At 41.1% G+C, this 14739-nt stretch overlaps 1 non-coding gene across 1 annotated transcript; it reads left to right on the top strand.

The window, feature by feature from the left end:
• The first annotated feature begins 11788 nt into the window (after positions 1 to 11788).
• TRNAA-UGC (transfer RNA alanine (anticodon UGC)) lies at positions 11789 to 11861 on the top strand. The gene has a single exon. It is a non-coding gene; the product is annotated as a tRNA-Ala (tRNA).
• The last annotated feature ends 2878 nt before the right edge of the window (positions 11862 to 14739 follow it).

Raw genomic sequence — 14739 nt, 5'->3', positions numbered from 1 at the left:
ATTCAATGCGAGATCCCATCTTTTGGAAGTGCCTGGCACTCATGGCCGTGGAGTTAACACTATAGGGTCGCTATGAGTCAGAATCGACACGACGGCACTGGGTCTGGGTTAGTGACCACGAAGCAGCTGAAAACACAGGGAGGCACTCAGTGCCCAGAGCCTAGGTACATACAGTATGCCCCCAAATGAGGATTTGTTAAATGAATGAAGGAGTTCAACTCCACTGTCCTGCTGCATTAAAGATGTTCAGCATCTCTGCCTGAACTATTACAATGATAACCTTACTCTTCTTCTGGCCTTTGCACTCAGCTCTCAACTTTTTCACCTGTTTCAAGCATCTGGAAATCCAATTTAGTTATAGTCCAACCTAAAATAATTTAAGGATAAACTTCTGCTTACAGAGACCACGAAACAATTTATCATAACCTCCGCAGTCCTTCATGAGAACAGCTGGCTTCTCTTTCAGCTTCATTCCTGGAAATTATCCCATGCACCTTCTGGACAAATGAAGCCATTCCTAATTCACCTTCATTACTTATTGTTTCATTTTTCTTAAGACCTTGCACACTCCTAACACACCCTTCAGTAAGGCAGCTGAATATCTCCTTATCTTTAAAAATGTAATTGTGGGCATTATCTTGAGTGGAGGTGGAAAGAGAAGGTGGAAGGAAAATGAGAGACAAAGGATTGATGAAACTCACATCTTCTTTCCTCTTCTTGTCTGGTTTGACAGTCAGTGTCCAGAAAAAGGAAAGCAGAAGCTTTTCTCTATATCTCTTCTCAATAGAACTAGGCCCAGCTTCCCATTAAACCTTAAATTCAGTATCCGATTGGGGCAGACTGGGGAGAGGTGGGAAAACAAAAATTTGTACAGTGATGTGCAACACAGAGTAATAAACACTATACAATCATGTAATGCCACTGTATTTGAGTACTTCTCTTTCTTATGTATTTTATACGACAATTGCCTTCCAATTACACCAGTAAGAACTCAGAAGCACCTATTTCCTGACCTCCAAGCTGAGAATGAACTCCACAATAATTTCATGAGTGGATTTATCTTGTTTCCAGCTGTGGCGAGTTATCTTGTCCATTCCAGAACACCAGAGGGCCTCGCAACTTGCCACCTTTCCATAGCATAATAGTTATTTCTCCTGGAGTTTACTCCATGAAGGAACACAACACAGAGGAAAATCTTTCCAATCCATGTCACCAATTTCTGTACAGGCAGTAGGCACGAAGACCATCATTCTAACCATAACCCCTGGGAATAAACTGGGAGGATCTAGACTATAAACATTTTAAGAAACTTTTACTGTAGGGGACAAACAATAATTAATATACATTCCCATATAAGATTTTATGAACTTGATGGAAGAGAGAGAGGGAACACATTCATTCAGCTGGTGAGGTCAGGGGATGGCCCTCTGGGAAAAGTGACTTTTGAGTTGTAGTATGAGAGATGAGAGAGTCAACTATGCCAAGTCTGGAGCAAAAGTAGAAAAGTTTGGAGGCTGACATATGATGCCAGAGCCTCTGTTGGCAGGCAGATGAGAAGTCAATGGAAGAGCCCAGCTCCACAGCACACCTGAGTAGAAGAATTTTCCTTTTGTCAATATTTGAAACTGTACATCACAGCCCTTACAGGTTTTGAGTTCCTGAGGGTCCATCCCATTTCCAAAGGACCCTTGTTGGTTGATCCTCATTATGTAGAATACCCTGTTTTTAGCTGGCTGGTTGGCTAAGTTGGTTAGAGTATGGTGCTGATTACACCAAGGTTGTGGGTTTGATTCCTATATGGGGCTGGGCTCTGAAAAAGGTCCACAGTTCCAATCTACCAACCACTCCTTACAAACTCTATTAGGCAGTTCTACTCTGTTTTATGGGGTCGCTAAGAGTCAGAATCAATTTGATGGCAGTGGGTTTTGGATTTGTTTTTGTTTTGATAGTGGCATAACATTTTAGTACTGAGCTGTTAAAAGAAAGTTTGATGGTTTTAACTCACCACAAAAAAGACATGGCAATCTGCTCCAGAAACCCCATAAGCATTACAGAATAGGAAATCCTATGGGGCAGCTCTACTCTCTCATATAATGTTGCTAGGAGTCAGAATCAACTTCCTGGAAAGCAACAACAACATGGAGGATTTTGCTGTAGACTCTCATTACTGTAAGAAGACACAGACTGCAATGGGTGTTTACAGCCACAGTTAACTGCCTACTGTTCCCACTCCGCCTGCCAGAGTTATCTATACTAATTTCATTTTGTGTCAGAACCTTACTTTCCCTGACTCTTTGGTTTTCTAAAATCCTTTTTCAAGTGCTGCCCTGTGCATTCTCTCCTGCATCTGGCCCCTTTAGCTCTCAGGATTTGGTCTTCCTTATTTGCCAGGCTAAATCTCCACATAAATCTCAGTCTCAATTAGCAGGGATTCCTTCTCATTACCACTGGAATTCTCTTTTCTTGGTCCAGAGAATAGGGGTGATGTTCAAGATCCCCACTTCTGAGATGTACCATTCGTCCTTCATGCAAAAGGCGCCAGCACAGTCTGGAGACTTTCTCCCTCTCTAAGGAAGGATCCCAGTCTGCTCAGGTTTCCATCCTCACTTGCTTCTTCCTGGTTTCCACCACCTTTTTACAGTCCTTGGAGTTTTCGTCAAGCCATTGTCAGCCCCATTCTGTATGTGCCCATAAAGAATACGAAAAAACAGAAAGACCTAATGCCAACTGTTGCCAAGATTTGAACCTGCTGTCACAGGTGAGAAGCTCTGTGGTTGTCATCTAGAGAGCAGAGATCTCCACTACATGTAAGGGAAAGGAAGGTGGAAAGTGGAGAGAAACCCTGAGTGTCAGTTACCTACTGCGGCTATAACAGAAGTATCACAAGTGGATGGCTTTAACAAACAGAAATTTATCTTCTCACTGTTTATGAGGCTAGAAGTCTGAACTCAGTGCGCCGTCTCTGGGGTAAGTCCTTCTCTCTCTGTTGGTCTAAAGGAAGATCCTCGTCTCTTTTGAGTTTCTGTTACTGGGCAATCTTCACGTGGCTTGACACTTCTCTTCCCTTGTCTCTGCTTTTTTCACTTGCTTGTTTAATCTCTTTTATATCTCAAAAGAGATTGATTTTTAGGCACACCTTACACAACCCAATAGGAAAGAGTAGAACTGTCCCATTCAGTTTTCCAAGGAGTGGCTGGTAGATTTGAACTGCCCACCTTACCTTTTGGTTAGCAGGCATAGCTCCCTGTAGCTCTTAACCACTGCACAACCAGGGCTCCAATTCTCTCTTATTAACTAATAAAGACAACCCATTCCCAAGTAGGATTATGAGCACAAATATAGAGGTTGTAGGATTATAACACATATTTTGGGGGAACACACCTCAATTTATAATAGCTGGCTTACAAGCTCCCACCTCTCTTAGGCAAAGTGCATGCATTACCATTACTTGTAAATACTTCCTGCTGGACCATTTTTAAATTCAAAGCCTTAAGTGCCGCAGTCCTACTTCACTTTCCAGGCCATCCAGTCCTGCCAGGAACTTCCAAGCCTCAAATACTTTTTCATCACCATGTGCTCAGAGGAGTTACATCATTTTCTTCAGGTCACATAACTGTAAGGAGCAAAATCAGAAATGGAAATCTCATTTTTTTTTTTTTTTTAAATTTAAGAAGCTTGGATCCAGCAATTGTACTCCTAGGAGTATATATACATGAGTTGAAAAATTACATCCACATAAAAACATGCCCATGAATGTTTACGGAAGAGTTATTCATAGTTTCCCAAAATTGGGAGTAACTAAGATGCCCTTCAATAGGTGAGTGGATAAAGAACTGTGGTGCATCCATACAATGGAATATTATTCAGTGATACAAAGAAATGAGCTATTGAGTCATGAAAAGACATGAAGGAGACTTGAATGCCTATTACAAAATGAATTAATACAGTCTAAAAAAGCACTTATTGTAGGCTTACAACTATATAATATTACGGAAAAGACAAAACTCCAGAGACATTTATAAAAAATTTAAAAACCTGTGGTTGCCAGGGATGCAGGGGAATGGAGGGAGTGATGAAAAGGTGGAGCCCTGAGGATTTTTAGGGCAATAAAACTATTCTGTATAATACTATAATAGAAGACACATGACATTATGCCTTTATCAAAACCCATAGAACTTCACAACACAGAGTGAACCCTAATGTAAAGTATGGACTTCAGTTGATAATAGTGTATCAGTATCGGTTCTTCAATTATAACAAATGTACCACACTAATACAAAATGTAAATAAGTGGAGAAACTGGGGGTGGAGAGGAAGTATACAGAAAACCTCTGTAAGTTTCCAGTTATTTTTCTGTAAACTTGGAACTCCTCTGAAAATAAGAGCTATTAAATTTTTAAAAATAAATGTGTGTTTTCTATTAACCTAGAACACAGTCTCAGCATCTATTTTTCTCCACATCAGCTCATTCATGCATGCTTTCATTTAACAAATAACTATAAATGTGTAGGTTTAGCCTTCAATTCATCAGATATGAATTCAGAGTCTGTTCTGTGTCCACCACCCCCATACAACACTGTTTAGTACTCTTAACTCATTCTTCTCCTTCAAGTGTCTTTACCCAATGTCTTGACACTGTAGAGTCTTCCCGTACAACCTTTCTAGAATCTTGCTCTTGCTTCTCATTTGTCTATCCTTTCATTCATTTTACAATGTGTGGAGGATGCATTCTGGAATAGGCAGTGCAGTGGGTGCTGGAGATGCAGAAAGACTCATGCTGCTAACCTCAGGAGCTGATGGGACAACAAAGGATAAACCTCATGTCATGGATTCAATTTAAAAAACCCTTATGTTCCCCAAAAAAGTGTGTATCAATTTAGCAGGGCCATGATTTCCAGTATTGTGTGGGTATCCTCCATTGTTAGATTGTAATTTTATGTTAAAGAGGATTAGGGTAGGATTGTAACACTCTTGGAAACCCTGGTAGCATAGTGGTTAAGAACTACAGCTGCTAACCAAAAGGTCGGCAGTTCAAATCCACCAGGTGATCCTTGGAAACCATATGGGGCACTTCTACTCTGTCCTATAGGGTCACTATGAGTTGGAATTGACTCCACGGCAACGGATTTTTTTGGATTTTGTAACACCCTTACCTGGTACACATGCCTGATGCAATGTAAAGGGAGTTTCCCTGGGGTGTGGCCTGCATCACATTTTATCTCTCAAGAGATAAAAAGAAAACGGAAGCAAGCAGAGAGTTGGGGACCTCATACCACCAAGAAAGCGGTGCCAGGAGCAGAGCGCATCCTTTGGAACTGAGGTTCCTGTGCTGAGATGCTCCTAGACCAAGGGAAGACTGATGACAAAGACCTTCCTCCTGGACAGAGAGAGAAAGCCTGGGAGTTGATGCCCTGAATTTGGACTTGTAGCCTACTCGACTGTGAGAGCATAAGTTCTCTTTGTTAAAGCCATCCATTTGTGGTATTTCTGTAATAGCACCATAGACACATCGGTCCTTAAATACTTTGATGACTTCTTTCCTTTTCTCCAATTTTAGTTTCACTATTTCTAACCTCTTTTTTTTTTTTAATTATTAGGCCTAAAAGGCTTTTCCTGAAACATTACCCTGAATTCTTCAAAGATTGTTAGGCCTCCGTAATATTCTTACAACATAACTCCGAGTATCCAGGCTTTTCAATTACTGCCTTCTTCCATGAGTTTTTACACACACACACACACACACACACACACACACACACACACACAGGTAGGCTCCTCACAAAGGAATGTTCTCTCAGCCCTGTGTTCCCTTCTCAGCTCCCTTCCTCAAGGTCCACTCTTGATTCCTTCAGTCTAGTATGATCTTCCCTCACGACCTCCATGGCTTCTTTCTGTAATACTGTGGTGATTTTTGCTGTTCTCTCATGATGGGGATATATGATTTCTACATGACACACCTAAATAGGAATTCAATCTAAATCTCTCAGAAACTAGAAAAAGAAAACTCACAAATCGACCAGTTTCCGGATTGTAGTGATTACCAGGGTCGCCTAACAAGTGTAAGGTTTTTGGTTCAAAAACGAGCAGTAATATTTGGTGTTGTTTCCCTTCCAAAATCGGGGAGAGCCTGTCCCTCCACCTCCTCCTGCGTGGCCACAGCGACGGGGAGTAGAAGACAATCAATCACGCCTTTCAAAGAGTCAAATGGTCATCCTAGGAGAGCTGTGCCACGCAGCCAGACATTTCTGGGTCGATCCTCTCTAGTTAGGATGTCCTTTCTTCTCTTCTCGAAATTCAGAAACGTAAAACGTTGGCGGAGCCTGAGCTTTGCCACCGCGTCCTTTTCCAGGTTTACCTTTTCTTCTCCTTAAAGGCACAGCGGACCGAGCAGTCAAGGCGCTCTATCTTGCCCAAGACCATCTCTGAGATGGTCCGCCTTGGCTGAGTCCTGGTTCCGCTTTAATTCTACAAAAAGCCCAACCAGTCGCTTGATAGTGGATTCCGACTCTTGGAGGCAGCAGAGTGCAGAAGAGAACTGTCCCACAGGATTTGTAGAAGCAAGCTGTCACATCTTTCTCCTGGGAACAGCTGGTGGGTTCAGACCTTTCGGTTAGCAACCCAGAGTTTAGCCACTGCGCCACGAGGGATCCAAATGGTTCCGCTATAATGGCCTGGAAAATCCTGGTATTCGGGACTGCTGGAGATAGTGGATACTGGAGTGTGGAACGGCATTTTGATTGCTGAATAAATATAAGGTAACGCACTCAAAGCCATGAAAAAGAAAAACAAAATCTCTTGTCTGAATCACATCCATTTCTCCTATGCATTCTTAAAGGGTTAAATTAGGCATTCTTTAATTTAAGATGTATTAATTGAATGCTTACCAAGTGCCAGGCAAAAATTTAGGTTCTTAGGATGATCTAATGAACAACTGAAAAATAATACTCCTGGTGGTGCAGTGTTGAAGTGTTTGGCTGCCAATCAAAAGGTCAGCCGTTTGAATCCACCAGTGCTCCTTGGAAACCCTGTGGGGTAGTTCTACTCTGTCCAAAAGGGTCTGATAAATGCTTCATGTAAGCAGGGAATGGAATGTATGTCACCTTTACATAAATTTCTAAGTAGCTAAGTCTCAAGGCTATCTGTGACTCTGCTCTTAGCTCAACAAAGTTATTTATAATGTCCCCATACACTAAACAGGACTCTCAATGTTAATTAATAAGTCTATTTTTCATCCATTTTGAAGAGAAAATATATATAGCACCAGATTTGGTTTAGTCTACTTTGTTTTAAGCTTTCAAAACTAGAGAAGGCATGCAAAAAATCAACATAATATTCCTGATTCCTCATACATCATTTGAATAAGAACACAGCCCGTACCTCTATTAAAGCCAGGGGAGCTTTAAAAATTCTCCTTTTCTCAAATGTTTCCAATTCCTGAGTATGAAATGTCTTGAAATAAATGGATTTGTCAATTTTTTGGAAGATGTGGATATAAATATGTAGAACCAGCATAACTTTTTAAAAAATAATTTTTATTGTCCTTTAAGTGAAAGTTTACAAATTAAGTCAGTCTCTCATACAAAAACTTATATACATCTTGCTACTTACTCCCAATTACTCTCCCCTTAATGATATAGCCCACTCCCTACCTCCTCTCTTTGCGTATCAATTTTGCCAACTTCTAACTCCCTCTATCCTCTCATCTCCCCTCCAGGCAGGAGATGTCAACATAGTCTCAAGTGTCCACCTGATCCAAGAAGCTCACTCCTCACCAGCATCCCTCTCCAACCCATTGTCCAGTCCAAGCCATGTCTGAAGAGTTGGCTTCAGGAATGGTTCCTGTCCTGGGCCAGGAGAAGGTCTGGGGGCCATGACCACTAGGGTCCTTCAAGTCTCAGTCAGATCACTAAGTCTGGACTTTTTTATGAGAATTTGGGGTCTGCATCCCACTGCTCTCCTGCTCCCTTAGGGGTTCTCTGTTGGGTTCCCTGTCAGGGCAGTCATTGATTGTAGCTGGGCACCATCCAGTTCCTCTGGTCTCAGGATGATGTAGTCTCTGGTTCATGTGGCCCTTTCTGTCTCTTGGGCTTGTAACTACCTTGTGTCCTTGGTGTTCTTCATTCGCCCTTGATCCAGGTGGGTTAAGACTCATTGATGCATCTTAGATGGCTGCTTGTTAGCATTTAACACCCAGACACCACTCTTCAAAGTGGGACAGCATCACAATTTAAGCTCTATGATTCCTGTCTAACTAATTTGAGAGGAACACTGAAGTCTTCTCTTAGTCTGGAGCTCATAGTCTAGAGATCCAAGGCTTCCAAATTTGGCAGGAAATTTGTCTGTCTAAATTTGTCTGTCTAAATAGGACTTTGAATTTATCTCCCACCTTTGACCTACATCCTCACAAACCTACCTTCATGCTTTATTTATTTTTTAGAAATTCCTGGAATAAATGTGTGCCGGAGCCACCTCACACTACCTTATGAGAGCTGATTGTTAAATATTCAGGAATTTTTCAAAACTGTTGTTCAACCATTGGTAGTTTGAAGTCAGCCATGAAAGGAGCATTTATACCACAGAATTGGGGAATGTTACAAATCCGTTTGTGTTGTTGGGGTAGTGGTGGTCCAGTAACCAGCACACCACTGAGAATAACCATTATGGACCAGACACTGTGTTAGTGCTATGTATACTGATATGAACAAGAGATTATTTCTGCTCTCTAGAAACTTACAACCTAATAAAGAAGATAAACAGTCAAACTACAGTTATGTGACAGCCTAGGAACTTACTTTAAGCACACAGACACCTGAAGGAACCCTATCTCAATTGCTGAGTACAGACAGGGTGAAGGAAAGCTTGTGAGAGAAGATATGATGGGTCTGTGTTTCAGCCATACAGAAGTAGAGCCAAGGCATGGAGTGGATTCAGTATCTATGTTCCATTTGTTTTGAAGAGCTGGAAAGAGTTATGTGTGAATTCTAGCAGAAGAAATGAGACTGGATATAGATTCAATGTTGAGATAATAAAAGCAAGAGTGTTAGTTTTATGCTGATAATAGTAGGAAGCCATTCAAGTTTTTTAAGGAATGAGTCCCATAGCTAGACCTGCAACTGGAAGAACATTCAGTGGGGTGTACTATGAAGAAAATAATGGAGGAATAAATCTTGTAGTTAGCAAGAAGAGCTAAGAGATTGTTACAGTACTGATGACAATATAGCTAAGTGATTTGAACTTAAATGGGGCAGACAAATGAGAAAATTAGAGGGGACAATAGTATATTCACTAAGATAGATCATCTGGTTTCTTAATAAATGTAAAATGATGGATGTAATAGAGAATAGGATCTCTAATCATAACAAAGTGAAATGTATAATTTTTTCCCATACAATGCAACAGCAATCAGCAAAAAAAAAAAAAACTTACTGATACATACAAAAACATGGATGAATTTCCAAAACATGTAGAGTAAAGAAAAAAAAAAAACAGAGACTACTACATACTATATGATTACAATTGTAGGAAATTCTAGAACAGAAAAAGCTCATCTGTATTGACAGAAATCATTTCCATGATTTCATGGTGAAGGCGTGTGGGGGAGGACGCTCAGAGAATGAGATGAGGCACCCTGATATGATGGAAATGTTCTCTGTCTTAATTATGGTCATGATTACATGCATGTATACATTTCTCATAACTCATTGAACTATCGACTTAAAATGTATACATTTTATTATGTATAAATTACGTTTCAATAACATTGACTTTAAAATATAAGCATTGTAATACCAAACACTGTAAAACTTGTTAATATGAGTAAGTTCCCCAATCTGATTACTTCTAAAAAAAAGAATGCTAAATTTAATGATCAGAAATTTGATAGATAAAATTATGATCCAGACTCAAGGAAGAAATGTGTAACAGCTCTCACCCCTCCTAAGGAAGAAATCTATTAGTAGCACAGACACTAGATAAAACATTAGTTATTTGAAGAACAATAAATGGAAAGATACTTGGGGCTTATTCCCAGATTTATGGGATGGGCTGGGGAAGAAGGTGTTACTAAAAGGTGATGTAGGTAGCAGAGCATTAGGGATAACTGGGCTAATTAGGAACATGCTTCCTTCTCCTCATCTAATGTTGTTGCAGTTGAGTGCAGTCTAGTTGATTCCCACTCATAGCGACCTTATAGGACAAAGTGGGGGGAGTGAAATTGAAGCAGAGCTAGAGCTTTCTTAAACATGTCTTTCCCAGTCTTCCTTTTCCCCATGTTCCGGGTTCTGAGTACAGGTTTGTCACTGAGCTCCTCCTTTACGGCTCTCTCTGGGAAGCTCTACTCTGGGTCCTGCCCTGCTCTGCCCTGGTAATGGTGACATTTCTGTAGAATTCAAACTACCTGAAAACTAAGTTAGGACATGGAGAGGTGTTTGCATTTCCAAAATAAAAATGCACTCAATGAGGAGAAAGCAAGGGGGAATTAGCTCAAGTGGTAGAGCACCCGCTTAGCATGGGAGAGGTAAGGGGATCAAAGTCTGCGTTCTCTACAATGTTATATGCTCCCGTTCCCTCCCCTAATTCCGTGGTTACCCAATAGTATTCGGATTTACCTGGCTTTAGCGAGGGCAGTGCCACTGTGTTCTGTGCTTCTGTGCTAGGTTTGAAAAAGAAATTAAACATTGTATACAAAACAAAAAAAGGAACACAGTGGTCAAAAAGAACTTTTCCAAATACACATTTTTAGACTTCAATCCAAAGTTAAAAAATATTTTGGTGGAAAATAAAATTTTTGCTTTTGTTGACTAAGTAAAAGGAACACCCTGGGAATTGTGTCAGGAGGCACAAGCAGAAGAGGCTGGGTGTGCCCACTTTTTGCCCTTATTCACATTGACAATGCACGGGCAGGGAGCAGAAGAACATTTCTATCAGCTTCTCTGACAGTTGACCAGGTATCACGGAGAAAGACAGGGCAGGGAGATTTGGAACAATCTTGTGTGAAGGTGAGGGCTGGCATATTAATTCGGGTGGTCAGATGTGCTTTTATAAAGAAGGTAACAATTGATGCACCTAGTCATCTCCCTGAAGGGCTCGTTCTGACGGAAATGTGCTCAAAATAAATTGGGAACGAGATCTTCCTCTAATTTCCACGGTGAACCACGTTTAAAAATGTTTTTGAAATTGCAATGTTTTGCCACCTTCAAAGAAAGGGCGTGAGGTTCTGTATTAACCACATCTCACCTGGCATTCAGCTCAGGTGGCCAGAGCACAGCTCACCTTGCTGATGGGGACATTCGGTCTCTGCATGCTCTGGGTTCTGGAGATTCCGAAGATCCCGGGGCCCTCAGTGTTTGCCCCTCTATCCATCCTTCTTTCCGCCCCTCAAACCTCTTTCCAGCAGCACTTGATTCCTGTCAGCATTACCCCGTATATAGAACATAGGAGAATATTTTTATTGATTAAACATGCTTTCCTATTTCTAGATGGGATAGCTGTGTCAATGGGCCAGGCAGTTTTGGGGGTGCGCGGGAGGTCCACAACTGGAATGTGCTGCCTTTACCTTCAGGAGATAAAGACAGTGTTGCGAGGGAGGAGCAAGGTTTTACCCGAGGAACTGTTCAAGTAATCTCTTTTACTCACACTCCTGACTCATAGAGTTTTTATCCCAAGCGTCCACTGCGAAGTTCTGTCTTCAATCCGGTCCTGGCTGGGGCTTGGTGGCCTGAGGTCCCTGCAGCCCCAAGTAACCAGAAAAACGGGTGAGGTGGGGTGTATTTGCCGACACCCAGGCGTAGGGGAATTAGCTCAGGTGGTAGAGCGCTCGCTTTGCATGCGAGAGGTGGCGGGATCGACGCCCGTATTCTCCAGTTTTGACCCGCTTCTCTCTATTGGTTTATATACTTTGTTCGCAATTAGTCCGGCTTTTTGCATTGACAGCCTAGGAGTTTCGCACCTAGGAAACTTGGACGCCTTGTTGCCTCATTTTTACTACTCCCCGCGGAGGCCACTATCCCAAGTTCTAGCCTCCTGTACTTTCCACTTTTGCCCCTGGCTTGGCTCTTCTAGTCACTCAAACCTCCACTTAAATTTCACTAAAACTGCTCTCATCAAAGCCACTGGGTGACCTCTTAAAATTTATAAAATGCTGTGAGAAGTTTTTCTTTTTTTTACTTACTTTTGAGATATGACCATTATTCCTCGCCCCATCCCAACCCCATGAGAATCATCTCTTCCCGGGATTTATGTAACAACAAGTAGTTTTGGAAGCCCTGGTTGCACAGTGGTTAGGAGCTTGGCTGCCAACCAGAAAGTCTGCGATTCCTATCTATGAGCAGCTCCTTGGAAACCTTATGGGGAAACTCTAATCTATCCTATAGGCTTGCTATGAGTCGGAATCCACTCTTGGCAACGTGGGCTTTTGTTTTGTTTTGTTTTAATTAGCTCTTGAACTGGTTAATCTCCTTCGTCTCCACTTTTTCTCTACCTTTGTCTTAAGAACTAGTGTTCTCTGAGATTCTATCCTTGGCCACCTTCTCTTCTTAAGCTAACTTTGGGGTATCTGTAGCCATTCAGGCTTGTATGTAAATATTTCTGTTTAACTGTGACCCCTTTCCTGCAAGGATGTTCTCAGAGCTATACAGTATGCATCACACACAATTTTAAATGTTCTAGTAGACACATTAAAAAAGGTAAACAGAAAAAAAAGAAATTTAATATCATATTTTATTTAATCATCATATGAAATTATTAAAGAAGTATTTTCAAATTTTTTTCTGATACCAAGTTTTGAAATACAATATGTATTTTACACTTGCAGACTCTCATTATAGGCTAGCCACATTTCAAATACTCTATAGATATATGTGGAAACCCTGGTGGCTTAGTGGTTAAGTGCTAAGGCTGCTAACCAAAAGGCCAGCAGTTTAAATCCCCCAGCCACTCCTTGCATACTCTATGGTGCAGTTCTACCCTGTTGTATACGGTCACTATGAGTCAGAATTGACTCCATGGCAATGTGTTTGGTTTTTTGGTTTTATAGCCAGATGTCACTAGTTGTTAACCATATTAAGCAGTGAATCCCTATAGAGTTTATTATTCCTGCCTTCAACTACAACTCCTATCGGTATTCTGGAGGGTCAAGTCGGTTGAGGTCCACTCTTCATCGATGACTCCCTTGCTTGTATCTCCACTTACACATCCCATGAGTATTTTAGGACTAGTACGACATGAAGAGAACCCAATAGTTTCTCTCTCCAAACTGCTTTAGTTAAAGAAGTTCCAGTTTAGAGAAAAGCACCATCATCCATGAAATTGCCCAAGACAGAGACCCAAGGACTTTCATATCCCTTATCAGCATGGGCGTTCAGTGTTTCACTAAATCCTCTTCATTGAACTTCTCTGTCTGAACTAGAAACACTAGCTTCTTTTTATTTTCCTCTTCAGTAACCCCAGCTGATTTTGCATCTGGGCCTTTGCATAGCTATTCCTTCTGCTTGGAAGTCTCAGCAGTCCTCAGGTACCTGACTTTTGCATTAATTGGGCTCACTTTAAATTCATCTTCTCAGAAAGGCTTTCCCTGAATCACATCAAGTGTTTTACTTCCATCATTGCTTGAAATCATCTGGTTTATTATCTTATTTTTATTTTTTATCGCCGCATACAGAAATGCAACACTCTCTTGCTGGTGACTGAATCCTCAAGACTAATATATAATATAGTGCCCCAAAGCCTAACACTTCCGGTGGACCCTTAATAAATGTGTACTGAAGGGATGGAGGGATGAATACATCTAACTCCACTGCCAGTACTCTGTGTATCTATTCAGCATCTTTGCCAGGTCCATTAGGATAATGCCAGAACTCTCCTCCTGACATATGAGCTTACACTTCAAAGTTACAGATGTGCATATTCCTTGACCCAGCGATTCTTCTTCCTACAGTACTCTTGGACATATGCCAGAAAAAAGTATGTATGAAGATAATCATTGCAGCAATGGTGGTTACACCAAGGGACTGAAAACTCCCTAGAGACCCATCTATAGGAGGACTGTTTAATATGTTATGGCAGATCCATATGATGGAAACTTTAACTTAAAAGGGGAAGGGAGGCACAAGATTAAAAAAAGAGAGAGAGATCAAAGGTCTATTGTTAAAAGTAAGTTTTCCAAAGAGTGTATAGCAAGGAGCCAAACCTCAAAAACAAAATTATTACTGTTTGGTCAATTCCAACTCGTAGAAACCTTATACGGCAGAATAGAGGTTTCCAGGGTTTCCAAGGAGCCACTGATGGAATGGAACTGCATTCACCACTGCATTACTAGGGCTCCGCCAAGGATGGAAAAAAAAAAATCCATTGCCACTGAGTCTATTCTGACTCATAGTCACCCTTTAGGACAGCGTTGAACTGTCCCTTAGGGTTTCGAGGAGTTGCTGGTGGATTTGAACTGCTGACCTCTTCACTAGCAGTCGAGGTCTTAAGCACTGTACCACCAGGCACCGAGAAAGGAGCCATTTACCCAAATATACACTTAGGTACATAGATCATTTCTTGTCCATTCTTTAAATAGTCTTTGGAAAGACAAGTAAGCATTTGATAACATTGCTTGTATCTGGGACAGAGGATTGAATGCCAGGGAACACAAGCTGGGAGGGCAATTTTTCACTATTACCCTTTGGAAAAGTTCTAACATTCAATTATGGGATTCTACTACCTATTCAAAATATGCAAAATTTTAAAATTAAATAT

The sequence above is a fragment of the Elephas maximus genome, chromosome 1 (assembly GCF_024166365.1).
Source record: "Elephas maximus indicus isolate mEleMax1 chromosome 1, mEleMax1 primary haplotype, whole genome shotgun sequence".
NCBI classification, from domain to species: Eukaryota; Metazoa; Chordata; class Mammalia; order Proboscidea; family Elephantidae; genus Elephas; species Elephas maximus.
The sequence above is the reverse complement of the archived record's forward strand: the minus strand, read 5'-3'. Positions and strand labels throughout refer to the sequence as shown.